General features: G+C 46.0%; 1 protein-coding gene across 8 annotated transcripts in view; it reads left to right on the forward strand.

Annotated features, from left to right (window-relative positions):
- Window positions 1–435: 435 nt before the first annotated feature.
- Window positions 436–16,201, forward strand: part of MYNN (myoneurin) — a 504,100-nt gene continuing 488,334 nt past the window's right edge. For 4 of the 8 annotated variants that reach the window (XR_011276089.1, XR_011276088.1, XR_011276090.1 and 1 more), the window contains exon 1: window positions 438–1,251. The gene's annotated coding sequence lies outside the window, so the exon portion shown is untranslated. Of the gene's footprint in view, window positions 1,252–16,201 lie in introns of all 8 variants that reach the window. The other 4 variants (XM_069618522.1, XM_069618524.1, XM_069618526.1 and 1 more) reach the window with 4 other exon arrangements.

Here is a 16,201-nt window from a genome sequence, read left to right on the forward strand (position 1 = left end):
CCTCCAGCGGAGAGGATAATTACTCGCTGTACTGTTGAATGGTACAGTGGAAATCCAATTGGGAAGGGAGGAACTCGCTGCCCGACTCCATAAAACACATTTCCCACGGGCAAATCGCCCATCTGCATGAGAAAATTCCCAAAAGAACAATCCGCCTGTACTTTAAGTACATCTCACCCCTGATGCACATTACACATCCCCAAAATACACAGAAATAACAAGCAACTATACGAAATGTGCTTTGTAACGGAGGAATGTCCCCCGCTGTTTCCAACGCTTTGCCTCTCCGTCCCGCTTGTGCGACGCCTAGTTGCCTTGCTTTCCAGCGCGTACAAAAAAATGACAAGTGAACGGTGCAGAGCACGTGATCCAGAGCACGTGATGACGTTTGGGCGGAGCGTTGCTATGGTTCGTTTCTCGAAGGGGAACTAGACAGTACCTTTTACGAAACGTCATATCCTGATTCCAGGCAGAATGAGATGAGCGGATGGGATCCTGTTCTTGTAGCGAATTTCATATGCATTTTTTTCAGCATCCATCAACTTAGATGTTCTCAACCCTTTGTTATATTGTTAAGAGCAGCCCTTTTGCAACCTCTGGAAATGCACGTTGAAGCTGTACTTCGTTGTATTGTACTTATCACATGTTGAAATTAAACATTGTAAGTACGTGAATTTCTGAACATTTGGTTTTGAAATTACACAGGGCAGCCTGTTGTTGTTGGTATTGTAGACTCAGTAGCTGCTCCGAAGCTCATGCCTGGCAAGCAGTAACTGCTGTCCAGCGTCTATACAGACCCTGCTCAGGTGTAAGTGACTAGGTATAGCCTGTTTCTTGACCAGGGCGAAGCCCGGGGCGCAATTGCTCAAGGGGGTGAAAATGCCCCGGTCTCTTGAGGGCAACACTTCCCTGGGTGTGGGGCGCGATTGCTGTGGGGAGAGTAGCCGCAGGACAGTAGCAGCAGCTGCTGTCTGGCAGTCATATAGTACTTGCGTAATGTTACAGAAGTCAGAGGTTCTCTGAACTTTCGCGCCACTTCGGGTAGGGGCATAAAAGGGCACCTTTCCTGGTGGCCCCTGCCTTTGTAATCAAGCCGGAACAACACACCACGGAGGTACAAAGACAGCTGCCTTTGAGCGTTCCCGGCTTCCCGCCTGACACCCAATTGCTTTCTACCCAGATCCGTGTGCAAATAAAGAAGACTGCATTGCCTCCCTGACTCGCTTGTGTGCAGAACTACTCAGAAAGAAGGTAGGTACAACCCAATGCTTCTGTTGACATTTTAGAAAATGTTCCTTTAAACTGTGTACATAGCGTTTGGCTGGTGCTCAAACAGTAGTTTGCATAGTCCAGGGTGCGTTCTGGACAAGAATGGGTAAATGGTAATATTGTTTTACACTTTCCTATCCCAGATTTTTTCCAGCGTTTAGACGCCTGCCTCGGTTGGATCGAATGCGTGTATTGCAATTGCTTTGCTGTGTTCCTGCTTCCCCTTTAGAAGGTGTCCCGCGCCTGTAAGGGTAAATGGCAGAACATAGCTTTACTCTCACTCTGTTCTGTCCCAGAAAAAAAATAAACGCCAGAAACATTTCTCAGCAAGAGTTAAAGGCATATATTGGAAGTTGCTGCTGTTCTGGGCACGTTCAGCCACAACCTTTCTTCTTTGTTGTTTTTAATTGGACAGGTTTGAAACTTGGTACTGTTTTTTCTGCAGTTCGATTTGTTTAGATTTAGGATTCGGGGCAGAAACATATGGAACTAATTACACTTCTTTTCATGGTTCCATTGAAGTTTTATCCCCATTCAAATTGTTCTAAGTACTGAGTTGGCTGCAGTGGTGCAGCTAGGATTTCTCAACAGGGTGAACCTGCACTGTGTACACATGGGACTATGGTAATGTTCCCCTTAAACCAAGGGGAATATATTTGATGAGACGGTTTGTTTGCTTTTGCTCTCTCCTGCAGACCAGATCCGATTTTGAGCTTTGATGGTATATCTTTATTTCATTGTTTAGAACAGCAAAATGGTACTCCTTTCATCGGCAGGGCAAGGATGATGGGCAGAAAGGTTCTGGCCAGAATTCAAAAACACAGGCAGTGCAAAGATCTCTGGAGGTTTACATGCATGTGTAACTGGCCCTATGGGGTGAGCACCTTGCATGGACAGATGTAAATGTTTCCTGCTGGACAACGGTAATCTGCATACAAAATAACTCTGAAGTGTGAATGTTTGACCACTAGTAATGCAGTGAGACCAATGCCCACTTTTTGTCACATGTTTTTTTTCACACTCTTGTTTCTTTAAAATAAGCAGAAGAAGCACTCTCTAATCCACTTTTGCAGGGAGCTGCCATCTTTATGCGTTTCATTTTGCATTCCTGTAAGGGTTATATAAAACAGGCCTACAAGTACCAGAATGCAATCTGATATGAGGTCTATTATTCCAGTCCAGAAATTGGAATACTTGAGATCCTGTCTTGTGGGTTAAATTTGAAAAGTTCTACACAGGCCCCTGAAGGCCATGTGCGATGGACGGATGGTATAGTCAATGGGTTCCACTTCTATTTAAAAGGGTTTCTGCCATTTAATAAGTGACCAAATATAAGGTGTCTTGCACTGTAAGAGATTATGCCCAGCGGGTGTAAGGCTCAAATCAGGACGTCCATGCAGACAGAGTGAAAGAGATTAAATGGGACAGAAAACGAGATAGTCAAGGAAAAGGTGAGGAAAGGGGGGACGAAAGAGAGGAAAATATAGGCCCTATACGAGAAGCAAAATGGGCCAGGGATTGTACGTCAGAAATGGAGGCAATGGGTGGTTAAAGGGTAAGAGTAAGATGGAAGAAACCTGAGGATAGTGGTAGATGTGACTCGCAGGAGGAGGAGGAGTTGAAATGTAACTGGGAGAGAGCACTGTGACCAGACTGGGTAGAGACTGCTGTATCACACTTGCTGTGAAATGCACAACAAAATGTGCAAATTGGCTACGCTGCAGGGCTGCAGGAGGACTCTGTGAAGTGGAGTTCAGCTCTCTGAGCTCAAATCAGCTGAATGTCTCCTTTTGATGTTTTGTCAGAAGAGTTGTTTGCTGACTAGTACTTTCTTTTGGCATAGAGCACCCTACAGGTACTGAAAAGTGAACGCTCATAGATGTGCCAATTGTCAGGCTGTAGTGACCTGCAGCCTATGTGGAAAGTTGGTCCTAGGTGAAGTGACGGATGCTCTTACCCTCAGGCCACACTCTGCTTTTTATTTACCTTTGTGCCCCTTGCTTCACGCTGGCCTCGTAAGGAAGCTCGCCAGTGTTACTGTGGTGTTCTGGTTCCTCATCTCTGTATTGTTCCATTTCAGTTTTTGCTTTCTTAATGGTTAAAACAAAGACCATTCAGTTGAGGGATATTGTATTAGATCGATTTGAGTTTCTGGTCAGATGCTGCCTGCATATTTGACCTGGAGGCTGGCATCTGTGCTCTAAATAAGTAGGATGTTTCACTGTATGGCTATGTGAAATTAGTCAGAGGCTGTGATCGAGACCTTCTGCCTTTTCCTTCCACACAAATAGAACTATCTGAAAGCACCATCACTTTAAAAGTGACTTTCAAATGACAAACAGCCCTCCAAAAACTGCTAGCCATTCTTTGCTGTGGCATGATATTTTTTTTTTTAACTGGGATTCTATGACAAAGCAAGCATGATGAGTGTTATGGGTCTAGACTGGCATTTAGGGCAGCCAGTCAAGCCATTTCTTACTGTAGCGTGGCTTTTCTCACTAGTTATCAAAGGTAAAGCAAACATAAAGTGGGGGGGCGCTGTTGCGCACGAGAGAAGATGGCGGCTCTCGTGTGAGCTCCGGCTAGACCCAGGGCCGCAAAGCCAGAAAAGATAATTTGCAGGCACCGGTTATCCACGATTATTGCAGAGGACGGGTAACAATATCTTCGGATAGCCCACACGAAATTTCAGGCTGATCGGTGCGGTGATTCCAGAGATAGAGGCCCGGATGATCCGCGGGCGGCCCAGAGGTCGGCGAGGAGAGAGGAGCCACGCCCCGGCGCGGCGGCATCGGGCCGCTCCTGTCATCCATCCAGAGAGAGGAAGCTGCGGCTGCCCCGGATATTGTGGACCGCCCGCTGGCCCCCCTGCCGCCGCCTTTGCCTGGGAGCCTGAGAGGCCCGAACGGGTGAAGGCCTGCTCTGTGTTCGGACCGCACTTAAAGAGGTAGGCCCCCTTGCCTCATTACCAGCGCGCCACCCAGCTATCCCTGGCGGGCTCGGGGGACTGCGGGACAGGCGGTTAATAAACTCCTCTTGTTGAGAGCTTGGTGCCTCGCATGGGTGCAGGCCGCGGGGGGGCTCCCCGCACCGCCTACGCAGGCCACCATCCCCCAGGAACTGATGACCATCTGCGCGCCAAAACTAGCGCTCCATTCGTCCATATATGACAAAACCGGGAGAAACGTCTGCCCCTTCTAATAAAGCTGTGACGGGGCACTGATTCCACCGCCGCGGGCAGATATAGCGCAGAGCGAATCGTGGTGGAACCAACACGGCCTTCCCATTGAGTGCCTGGATAACCCACATCTCCCATTCCGGAGACGATGCCCAAGAACTTTGGCCCGAAGAAAGGCAGAGGAACCATCGACAAATACACGACCGCGATGCAGAGGGAAGCGGAGCCCGAGACAGACCAGGAAATGCCGGTGCATGAGAAGCAGGCACCCCCGGCTACAATAATGGACCCCCAGGCCGTTTTTCAGGCGATGCAACAGGGCTTCGCTACAATCACGGACAAGTTAGATGGGATCACGGCAAGTGTCGCCAACATTAAGACACAACTTAACAAGACAACCACTCGCATGACAGAGGCGGAATCTAGGATATCTGGCACTGAGGACGCTTTAGAGGCCCTGAAAACCACGGTATCCACAATGGCTATCGAACTTGGAACGGTGAAGTCCAAATGTGCAGATTTGGAGGCAAGATCCAGGAGAAACAACATCCGCATTATTGGCGTTCCAGAAGGCGCCATGAAAGGATCAATGGAGAAGGCAGTGGAAGATCTCCTCCGCACACTATTGGGTGATCCCGGATGGTCACCGATGTTCATAGTCGAGAGGGCGCACAGATCACTGGCCCCAAAACCCGGGGCTACCCCAGGCCCATCATAGCATGCATGTTAAACTACAGGGATAGAGACCTGATCCTTAAAACCGCCAGGGAAAAACAAGAGCTCAAATGGGAAGCAAATGTTATCCGCATCTTTCCAGACTTTACCCTGGCGGTCCAACAGGAAAGGAAGCTCTTTACAGGAGTCAAGAAAATGCGACGCGAACGGCAAGTTCAATACGCAATGCTCTACCCCGCCAGGCTCAAAATCCAGCATCAAAACAAGTCCTACTTTTTCACATTTGCCGAAGAAGCGGCGACCTTTATAGAAACGCATATCCCTCCGAGCACGGGACAGACTTAAAGTGTGGGCGATTTGAACAAGACTGAGACCTAAATATTCTCATCCCGTTCTTGAAGTGAAAAGGAACAGCAACGCCTTAGGCCTCCACCCTGGAGGTCCGCATCTGGGATACTAAAGTAGAATGTACATGTCTAATCTGCTATGGAAACACCGTCCCAGAAGTCATTAGGATGTGCGAGAGCAACGTGCGTAAACTGGACACGATACCAATAAGTGAAGCTGGCTTGGGCTCTGGAGACGCCGCAGCCCCTCCTGTAGCAGGTGCTTGAAATGTTGTTGGGTGGGGAGGGATGGATATCTAATGGCACAGTTGAAGTTTGGGGAACTGTGAGGGTGGGGGGAGGGCCTTACAGGGTTTTGTTATAAAAGAAAAAGCACACAGATGTCAGACATGTCGTCATTCCATCTCACAATGGCAGATTATAAGGGGCCACATGGCCTTGAACACCCCATAGACAATGGCTATCTTAGACAAAGACAACATTAATATGCTTAGCTGGAATGTAAGGGGCCTGGGATCTAGGATTAAGAGGAGGAAGATACTGGCCTACCTCAATAGATATGTGGCCAGGGTGATCTTACAGGAAACACACTCTGGTCCGCGACAAGGAGGACAACTGATGCTTAACTGGGGCTCACATCAGTATTTCACGACATACTCCAGCGGGGCAAGAGGGGTAGCAATTCTGATTCACAAAACACTGTCCTTTGAATGTATTGATGTTGAGTGTGACCCGGGGGGGAGATATGTCATGCTTCATGGCAACCTATATGATAAAGAATTTGTCTTTCTGAACTTGTACGGTCCGAACATTGACCAACCAGACTTCTATGCCTCAGTGTTTGAAAAATTGGCAAGATACCCGACAGCCCGGGTGATATGTGGCGGGGACTTTAACACAATATTAGATGTACATCTTGATCGCACATCTACGCAAGCTAGAACACTGACTAAAGCTGCGCAAGCAATACACCTACATATGGCTGATCTATAACTAAAAGACGCCTGGAGAACATTGAATCCGATCAGTAGGGAATACACCTATTACTCCACAGTCCATGACATGCACTCCAGGATAGATTTATGGCTCATAGATGGAGACAGCATGGCATGGGTCACAGACTCCCATATACACCCAAGAACGTACTCGGACCACTCACCGATACAGCTGACACTAATAATCCCTGGTCGAGTCCTCTCCAGACCACCTTGGAGATTCAAGCCGGCAGCCCTGAAAGACCTGGTTTATAACACCTCGATGAAACAATATATACAGGACTACTTCGATAACAACGAACACTCTGTCTCGACCCAGTCTATACTATGGCAGGCGTTCAAAGTCTGCATCAGAGATCACTCAATATCCGTGGAGGGCGGAATCCTTAAAGACATTAGGAATAGGTTAATTAGGCTAGAATCTCAAATATCGTCCCTGCAATCACAGTATGCATCCGCCCCATCACCCCAGATCAGCTCTGAACTAAAGACCAAACTAGACGAATACACCGAGACCGCAGAACAAGAGGTCAGATACTTTGATCGACCAGCTGCAGCCCGTGGATATGGGGAAGGGGAACGCCCGGGGAAATTATTAGCAAGAACAGTACGTGTAGAGAATGGCCCCACAAGCATACCATGCATACAGATGCCTGATGGCACGGTATCCACCGACCAAGACAAAATGAAGGAGACCTTCTATGCTTATTACAAAGACCTATACTCCCCGCAAAGCACTGCAACAGATGACGAGATTGAGAGCTACCTAGCTACCTAGCCCAGATACCCACAACCCTTTTAGCGGATACCACTAGGGAATCACTTGAGCTACCCATCAAATACTCGATGCAATAAAAGCTCTCCCCAACGGGAAAGCACCGGGTTCAGATGGGCTAAGTGCTGATTTCTATAAAGAGGTTAGTATTGACACAGGAGAACTCCCCGAAACCACCAGGGAAGCTATAATTACACTCATGCTGAAATCAGGGAAGCCCCCTGGGGACTGTGGGTCATACCGACCTTTATCCCTAATAAACACTGATGCCAAAATCCTGGCTAAAATAATAGCAACTTAGCTTACACCACTGATGCCATATATGATACACGAAGATCAGGCTGGGTTTATATTAGGCAGATCTACGGCAACGAATATAAGGAGATGCCACCAAATCATTGCCACGATACCCTCAGAAACCCAAGGAATAGCGGTCTTCTTAGATATGCGGAAAGCATTTGACACTGTCTCATGGCCATTCCTGTTCGGGGTGTTACGAAACTATGGATTTGGCCCAAACTTCATAAGGTGGATCCGAATTCTTTACACGCGACCATACACTAAGATCAGAATTAATGGGTCTTTTACAGACATACTTGAACTACTGGGGGGCACTAGGCAGGGCTGCCCACTCTCCCCACTACTCTTCGCCCTGGTTATTGAACCCCTTGCGGACATACTCAGATTCCGTTATAGCGAATTCGGGATATGGCTAGAAGGTAAACCACATATTATAACGCTTTATGCGGATGATATTTTATTATACCTGAAAAACCCAGACCGCACATTGGGCAAGGTGCTGGCTGCAGTGAAAGAGTTCGGAGAATATTCAGGTCTTCGCCTAAATCCCAATAGGTCAGAGATATTCCCACTCACAGTTGCCACTATGCAGCCCCAAAACCTCCACGGCCTTATATGGAGCCCATTACACATTGTTTACCTAGGTGCGGCTGTCGCCAGATCCGCTCAACTCTCCCGAACACTGAACTACAGCTCTCTGGCAGATGCACTTTGCACCAAAATAAAGTGCTGGAATGCCCTTCCAATATCAATGATGGGTAGGATAGCATTAATTAAAATGATCATTCTGCCTAAGCTTTTCTATCTGTTCAGTACAGTACCGGTGTGGCTGGGTCGCACACTATTCTCCAGAATTAATAGTGCATGCATAGCGTTTGTATGGGGAGGCCACTCGAGGCTGAGCTGGAGGGTGCTAACAGATATGTATCCCAGAGGCGGCCTAATGGCTCCCGACGTGGAATTGTATTTTCTGGCGGTTCAGGCACAATATACTGGCGACTGGGCTACATGCTTCCTCAACCCTAGCCCCCCACCCCCTCCTGCGAGGGAACAGGAGGCGATACTGCCCTACAGAAAATCACTAGGCCCACACCTAAACGATATAACACTATACATCCATCCAATGTCACAATCACTGCATGGGCCAAAATAAATTATATGTTTGGAGCCGGCAAACTATACCACCCGAGCATGCCAATATGGGGCGACCCCCACACACCCTTCCCCAGAGACAGTGCGGTGGCAATGCACTGGACTGCTAGAGGAATCACACAATGGGGACAGATGTTTCGGGATAAACAGTTTTTGAAGTGGGGTGAGATTAAAGACACGGTAGGAAACACAAACGCACACAGATAGCAGTTCGGCAAGGTTGCAACAACCACACATCGGATCTACCCATCATTCCCGAACGAACCCGAAATAAACATGGGTCTTGGTTACATATTTACGGGAGGGACTCAGAAGGTCACGGCCTCCACTCTCTACAAAACTATAACGCAAACACGCCCGAAACCACCCCACACTGCAAAGGCCGGTTGGGAGCGGGATCTGGACCAGCCGATAGAAGAACAGGATTGGTCCCAGATCTGTGCACTGACTAAGCTGATATCCTGCAACTCTAGATTCAAATTGATAAACTATCAAATTATCCATAGAACCCACAACACGCCAGCGAAAACTCAAGCGTCTATACCCTTCTTTCAGGCAATTGCCCAAGATGCAACTCTGAAAATGTTAACATATACCATATGCTGTGGGACTGTGTAGAACTAAGTCAATATTGGGCCGGGGTCTGTGGAGCTCTAGATAAGATGGCGGACCAACTGGTCGAATGGACACCGCAGTTGTGTATATTGGGGGCGATTGGGAAAATGAACCCAACTTGGCAAAAACTGCTCAATTTAAGTCTGCTGTTGGCAAAAAGGGTAATTCTGTTGAGGTGGAAAACGCCCGCCCGCCAACAGTAGAGGACTGGAACAGCGACATGTTGTAGGCTAATGACACCGAAGAATTGTATATAGACTCAGTAATTACCCCCTCTAGACCCAGGAATATATGGGCATGGTACAAACAGTATCTAGCAGAGCTACCACCCCCTGTTGACGTAAATGTAATGTAAAATCGGCCAATACATGTATTGTGGTCACTGAAATTGAATGTCGTAAATGTAACTGCTTAATCTGTGTGCAAAGTTAAATAAAGTTGTAAAAAAAAAAAGGTAAAGCAAACATGATAAGCATGATTACGCATCTAGACTCGCCTGCATTGTGCAGCCCATTTGGACATGTTTTCTTGTTGTGACAAGACATTTTTAAAGGCAAAGCCAACTGGAGTGTGAGGCAGAGCCATGATGGGCATGTTTTCTTATAGTATAATTACTGGCATTATGTTATGTGCAGTTGATTTGTACTGCACCACTGCAACCCAGGGGCAGTCTCCAGGCGCTCACTTGTATCTGCAAAAAAGTGGGGTGAGGGGTTAGTGGGGAAAAGGGTGAGAGGATAGGTTCAGAACCAGGAGGAACTTGCGTCTGTGAGTGTTTTGCATGTGGGCACTTGTGAGCGGCCTCGCGCATTGCAACCGTATGGGTAAGATTCCATGCCTCGGGTGTGTGGTAGTGTTTTGTGTTGGTGTTAGTGTTGTGTGGTTATGATGGGTGGTTGTGTGCACAGGTTAGATAGTGTCCATTAGGGATTCACAGTCAGAGGTGGTCGTAGCTGTGAGGTAGTCTGGCATTTTGGTGTGGTGTTGCATTTTAGATGGTATTGGGAGATGTGGGTAGTTCACTGAATGTCGGCATAGTAATGGTTCTCTGTATGTTTGAGTGTGACTAGTCCAAGATCTGGTGTAGAGGCGTCGGTTAAGTAGGAGCAGCAGGAAGGGAAGAGGGTTAGTAAAGTCGGTCAGTTCATTGTGGTCTCTCTGGGGCGGCCCTTTAGATGCCGCTTGACGGTATTTAGCCAGGTTTTTGTTTGCAGTTCTTTGGGCCCTCTCGTCTCCTCTCTAGTTGTTTGTCTGCGGTGTTGTTGTTGCTGGTGTCCCTTGTAGGTTGTCATTGTCTGCTGAATAGCCAGGTTTTGAGCAGTTTCCAGAAGGTGATGTGGTCTTCTGTGGTTCAAATTACTTTAGGAATATAAAAACTGTTATCAATCAAAAGAAAGGTTGTTACCCCTCAGTAACACATGTATCATCTCCTACTCAAACCAAAGGACACTGGCTATCTACCTTTAAGCAAACACATGGAGATAGTACTGATCGACAAAATATATATTTTCCCTTTGGTAAAACATATAACACCATTTATTTAATACATCAAAAGGCAAGTAGAACCACCTACTTACTCATATCAAAAAAACATCTGAAAACCACATTATGTACCAAGCATTGTATTTGAATATATCGCTCATCAAAAAATAGTACAGATACAAATCCAAATGTACAGGGTAGTACTATTTGTCAGCATATGTGCTTCCTTCTCGTTCTGCTGCATAGATAAGGAAGATGAATCCCCATGTGTACAAAGTCTACCACCCCAGCTTACCCGGCCATTTATCAACAAAGTGAAAATCTTGCTCCCAGCCGTTAAACACATTGCGGCCAAATCCACCATCTTTCAAGTCGGTCAGTATGTTACGTGTAACTTTGTTGTAAGGTAAGATTGCACTATTATAGGGGGTGAAATGCCACATGATCCCCGACTGGGTATGGCTTTGAGTGGTGTCCAGTCAAATGGTCGACAGTGATTTGGTCGACAGTGATTTGGTCGACAGACAATTGGTCGACTGAATTTGGTCGAATGCCAAATGGTCGAATGTTTTTTTTTTTTTTATATATATATGTGTTTTGTGGGTTTTCGTGTGGGGAAAAAAAATAAAAAATAAAAAAAAGGGGGTTGGGGGGGGGGACCCCCCCATAAAATGGGTAAAAAAAAAAAAAAAATTCGACCATTTGGCATTCGACCAAATTGGCTGTCGACCAAATGTTTTCCACCATTTGACTGGTAACCACATAGCGCCTATGTGATTGGTTCTTTTTTTTTTTCATCTATGTTTCGTCTGGTGTCTGTGGTCCACTGGTTGTATTTGCACACGGCTAGGTTGATGGTCTCCTTTATTGTCTATTTTTGCTCTCAGGTGATTGGTGATTTTGTCTCAGTGTTTGTGTGGGGGTAATGGAATTTCTGCAGGAAAGGTTTTTTTTTAAAATTTCTGATGATTTTAAAGAATTCTTTCGGTGAATTATTTGACGATTCTATTCATGTGGCGTAGGTGAGTTTTTATTTTTTTGCTTTAAGGACTGTTGCTTTGTACAGTTGGAGTTGTCTTTGGTATTTTATTTGGTCTTGTCTGGTGTATTGTTCTCTCCATTTTGTTTCCATTTTGCAGTTGTTTTTTCAGTTCTTCGGTAAACCATTTTGCTGCCAGTGTTTTTGGTGTTGCTTTGAATGTTTTAGCTGGTGCTAATTGGTCAAGGGCCTTGGCGATCCAATTGTTGCGTGTGTCTCCTGTTGTATCTATGTTTGTATCGGTGGGATCTCTTTCACATAGGTTGTCGTGGTGGGTTGATAGCACGGCGGCCTCGTCCACTAGTTTTGTTCCAAAGTTCGGGTTGTAAGAAGATGGTCTGTAGATCAGGAGGAATACTATGTTGGATTGGTCGTTGAGTTCTATCTTGATTAGGAGGGATTCGTAGTCTTCCGCGTGGCTGTGATGATTCGAGATGCTCGGGCGTGTTATTTGTGTATAGTCGCGATCCCGCCTCCTCTTTGGTTTTCTGTGTTGGTGTGTATTCATTTATAATTGTCAGGTATTGCTTCGTCACAATGGCTTTATAGTTGTCAGATAGCCAGGCTTATGTAAGGAAGAGCACGTCTGTGCCTTCTTCGCTTAGGTCGTCATTGGTTTCTGTTGAGTGTTTTTCCATGGATCTAACGTTGAGGAAGCTGCAGTGTAGTTTGCTTGATTTGCCTTTTGTGTTGTTGTTCGTATTGTTTGTTCTGACCAGTGTGTTGTTGGTTGGGTTTACTTCCCAGGTGGGTTTTTGCCAAAGTCTTTTGGGTGGGGTGGTTCTTTGTTGATCAGTCTCTTTGTCTTTGTCGAGTAGACTGATAAGGTTTATGGCGGGATTGGTTAATTGTGGGTGGTAAATAGGGTAGCTACCCCTCTGTTCCAGTCTAGGTGAAACAGGGGGTGTAGAGTGTGATGGATTCCAATTTGTTCCTTGTTGTGGTTGGGGTATTGCCTATGGTGGAGACTGGGTTTGGATGGTTTATTAGTTGTTATGTTCCGTTTGGTGTCCTAGTTGGGTCTGTATTTGTGACGCTTGTTGGCTGTCGGTTTGTTGTTGCTGTGCTGTTTTGTTTACCACGTTGACGTATGTGGACAGGTAGCAAGCATTGTAGTCTGTCTTTGCTCTGTTATTTGTATATCTCCTTGGGCCATCTCAGATGTTTGTCGAGTTATTTGGGGTTGTGGGATCATGCTGGTCGGTGCCTTCCCGAGTGGTTTGGGATTTCTTATTATTTCTGTTGTCTTTTCTGGCTTCTTTGTCTTTCTTGTGGCAAGGCATGATTTGTGAGTTGTGTACCTTAGTGGGCGTCCTCTTTCGATTGTTTTTTTTTCCTGGTCTTTTGGGTTTAGTCTTTGCTGTTTGTGGTTTGTTGTTGCTTGTATTTGGTAGGTTGTGGGTAGTTGAGACCTCGGTTGATGGGACTTTGTGGTTCTGTTTGTTTATTGCTTCTTTTTTTTGGAATCTGTGTTTTGTTTTTATTTTTATCCTGGAGGTACTTTTGGTTATGGTTGTTGATTATTGGATTTTGCGCAAAGCAAACGTAAATACTGGCATATATTGGTGCAGTCATGTTAGGGAGAATTCTCATGTCTGTGCTAATTCCCTTCAACCTTAGAGACCCCCAGCTTTTTTGCTGGACTGTAGGACTTTTTAATTTTAACCCTGGAGTGAGTGAGACCTTTTTCCCATTCCCTCATGTGTTTTGACCTGAATTGTATTATGCGTTTTTACTGTTTTGGGAGTCTGACAAACTCCATATGCATCTACTTTTTGTAAGGTGACATACAGCGCCTTCAGTGCAGTGTCTCTGAGAAATCCTTTAGTTTTCTCATAAGGTTTAAAATACATTTTCTTGTGTGAACTACTGTTCCCCAGAATAGTAAAGTGAAATTGACTTTACTTACTTTGTGGATCCAGCACACACCATCTTATTTGGAGTGCTGGGGGGGTTACCTAGTATCCCCTTATCCTACATTCTCATGTAACATTTTTATGTTACCCTCCCTACTTTAAATGGCTGGTGGCAGTGGTTTACTTTTTCCTACCATTGTGCTTGTCTACCGCAGACTGAACCCATAGCTGCAGTATAGCATCCATGGGTGACCATTTTATCAAAATGACCACTGTCTTCTTTTTTCGACATTTTCTGTTTGTGAGGTCTTTCTTGGGTTTTACTCTGTGCGTCGAAACAGATTGGAGCCCTTTGTTTGTCTTGTCTTTGGCAGGCTTCAGCCCCTAAACCCGCCTCTGGCTCCAGTGTGTCTGGAAGGACAGGATGTGAGGGAGGGTCCCGAAACTCCCCTGTCCTTTTGTCTCTAGGAATGACTGAGTGCAACCAGTCCTGATTGGCTGGCTGTCCTTGCCCGTTGAAGCCCTGCTGCTGTGCTGAAACTCCTTTTTCAATTCGACAGAGAAGCTCTGGAATGGACGACTTCTCCCCTTGGGTTAGTGGGACCAACTAACCCAGAGACAAACTCCACTGGACCATCTTCCCTGTCTGGCTGTACTTCTTCATTGCTGCAAGAACCGAGTGCCAGGGTCGAGAAATCCGTAGTCCGGTGAAATGTCTGAAATCCAGCTAGAAGCTCCAGGAGTTTCCTAAGGACGCTCAAGAAGCAGGACAACTAGAGCTTGAGTCCTCTCACCAGAGTGCAGGACCCAAAGAGTGAAGGAAGCCCAACCGGTATCCGAGATCCGCGACGGTGCTGCTTACTAAGCGCTAAAACAGCGAGGTGCCGCTGAATTGAAAAGAGCCTGTAGCTGCCGATGACCTCCCGAGTATTGCAGGAACCCTACAGTTGTCCTCCCCTTGTCCCCACGACTGAGACTCAGGAACACTGGGTCTGCATCGCTGTAGCAGGACAGAAGCCAGCTGGATCACTCTTCTTCAAACCAGAGGTACTGTTTAGACTTACCTCACTGTCTTGTAGCCGTGCTTTTCTCCATTGGGAGTTGCAGTGGCCTACTTTTATAGTTGATTCCAACTCTGTTTTCACAGGCTTAACAGCTTGTGACCCTACAAGTGATTATCTAACAAACTCTCTAACTTTGTGCAAGACTTTTGATTCTAAGAAGTGCCTCAGCTCCAAAGACTGTTTCAAAAATTGACGTTGGCTGTCCTGGCTCCCTGCAGACTCTTCTAGCCCTTTGACTTTGATATTGTTTGTCCCTCATAGGTGGTAACTTGTTTTAGACTGTTACTGCTGGGAAAGGCTTGTCTAGATTTCATTGGACAATTTAGTTGTCCTCACATATACTGAGGACCTATTTAAGCTTTTTCCTTCCTGAAACCATTCCTTTCTGCAACCTCAGAATCTGATTGAAGTCACCCCAGGGTGTAGGAATTGCGTAAGAAGCATATCCAAAGATTATCCAGTAACTTGCTCTGATTCTGAAAAGTAATTTTAGATGAATTGCCTTTCTAAAGAACGCTTATTTAAAAATGGATGTTAATTAATTAAATAACTATTTATAACAAAAACCTTGAGTGTAAGTGTTAGTTGGCTACTTGTATTTACAGATTTCATTTGTACAGCTCTACAGCTCACATTTATCCCTCTTGAGATAGCCCTGGCTGCTCAGTCACACTACCAACCTGTGTAGTACACACCTATACCAAAAGGGGGATTACCTAATACCAAGCAGATCAGTGTTGTGTAGTCTCACACAGTGGGACTACACCAGTTCTTACCTAACACGTCAGCATGATTATGTATTGATTGTGAGGCTGCTGGGTTCCTGCTTTTGATGGGGATGGCAAAGGATTCTCACCCAAGGGGTGCATGCTATGTTTTGGCCTCTTTCTTCAACGTTGGCCCAACATAGTCTCAATCTTCACCCATGCCACATTGGGGATTGTGAGGGTGCTTGGTGCCTGATTTTGACTGGTATGGCAACAGATTCTCACCCAGGGGGTGCATGCTATGTTTAGGCCTTTAGCGTCCACTTTGGCCCAACATAGTCTCAAGCTTTACCCTAGCCACAGTGGGGTGTCATTCAGCATAAGTACAACTAAACAAAAGCGGAATGACAATCTGTATTGGTCCACATATCCTACAAACTCTGATGTTCTGAAGTAATCAGTAAGTCTTCCCCAAATCATCAAGAACAAACATGTTTCATGGCAATGCTCTTGAAGTAATCGGCAGGTCATCCCAGAATCATCCCCAAATCAGGGACAAACGTGCAATCTCTTGAGGTGATCAGCAAGTCATCCTTAAAGCATCAGGAACAAACAGTTTTCTAAAATAGGGATGATATTAGCATATTCATTGTCATCTTAGGCTCATCCCCAAATCATCACCCACCATTCTGAGATATTTGCTGATGACTTTAACAGCGTGATGACGTCTGATGATGTGGGAATGAC

The sequence above is a fragment of the Ambystoma mexicanum genome, chromosome 10 (genome assembly GCF_040938575.1).
Source record: "Ambystoma mexicanum isolate Mex_15411 chromosome 10, UKY_AmexF1_1, whole genome shotgun sequence".
Classification (NCBI taxonomy): Eukaryota; Metazoa; Chordata; class Amphibia; order Caudata; family Ambystomatidae; genus Ambystoma; species Ambystoma mexicanum.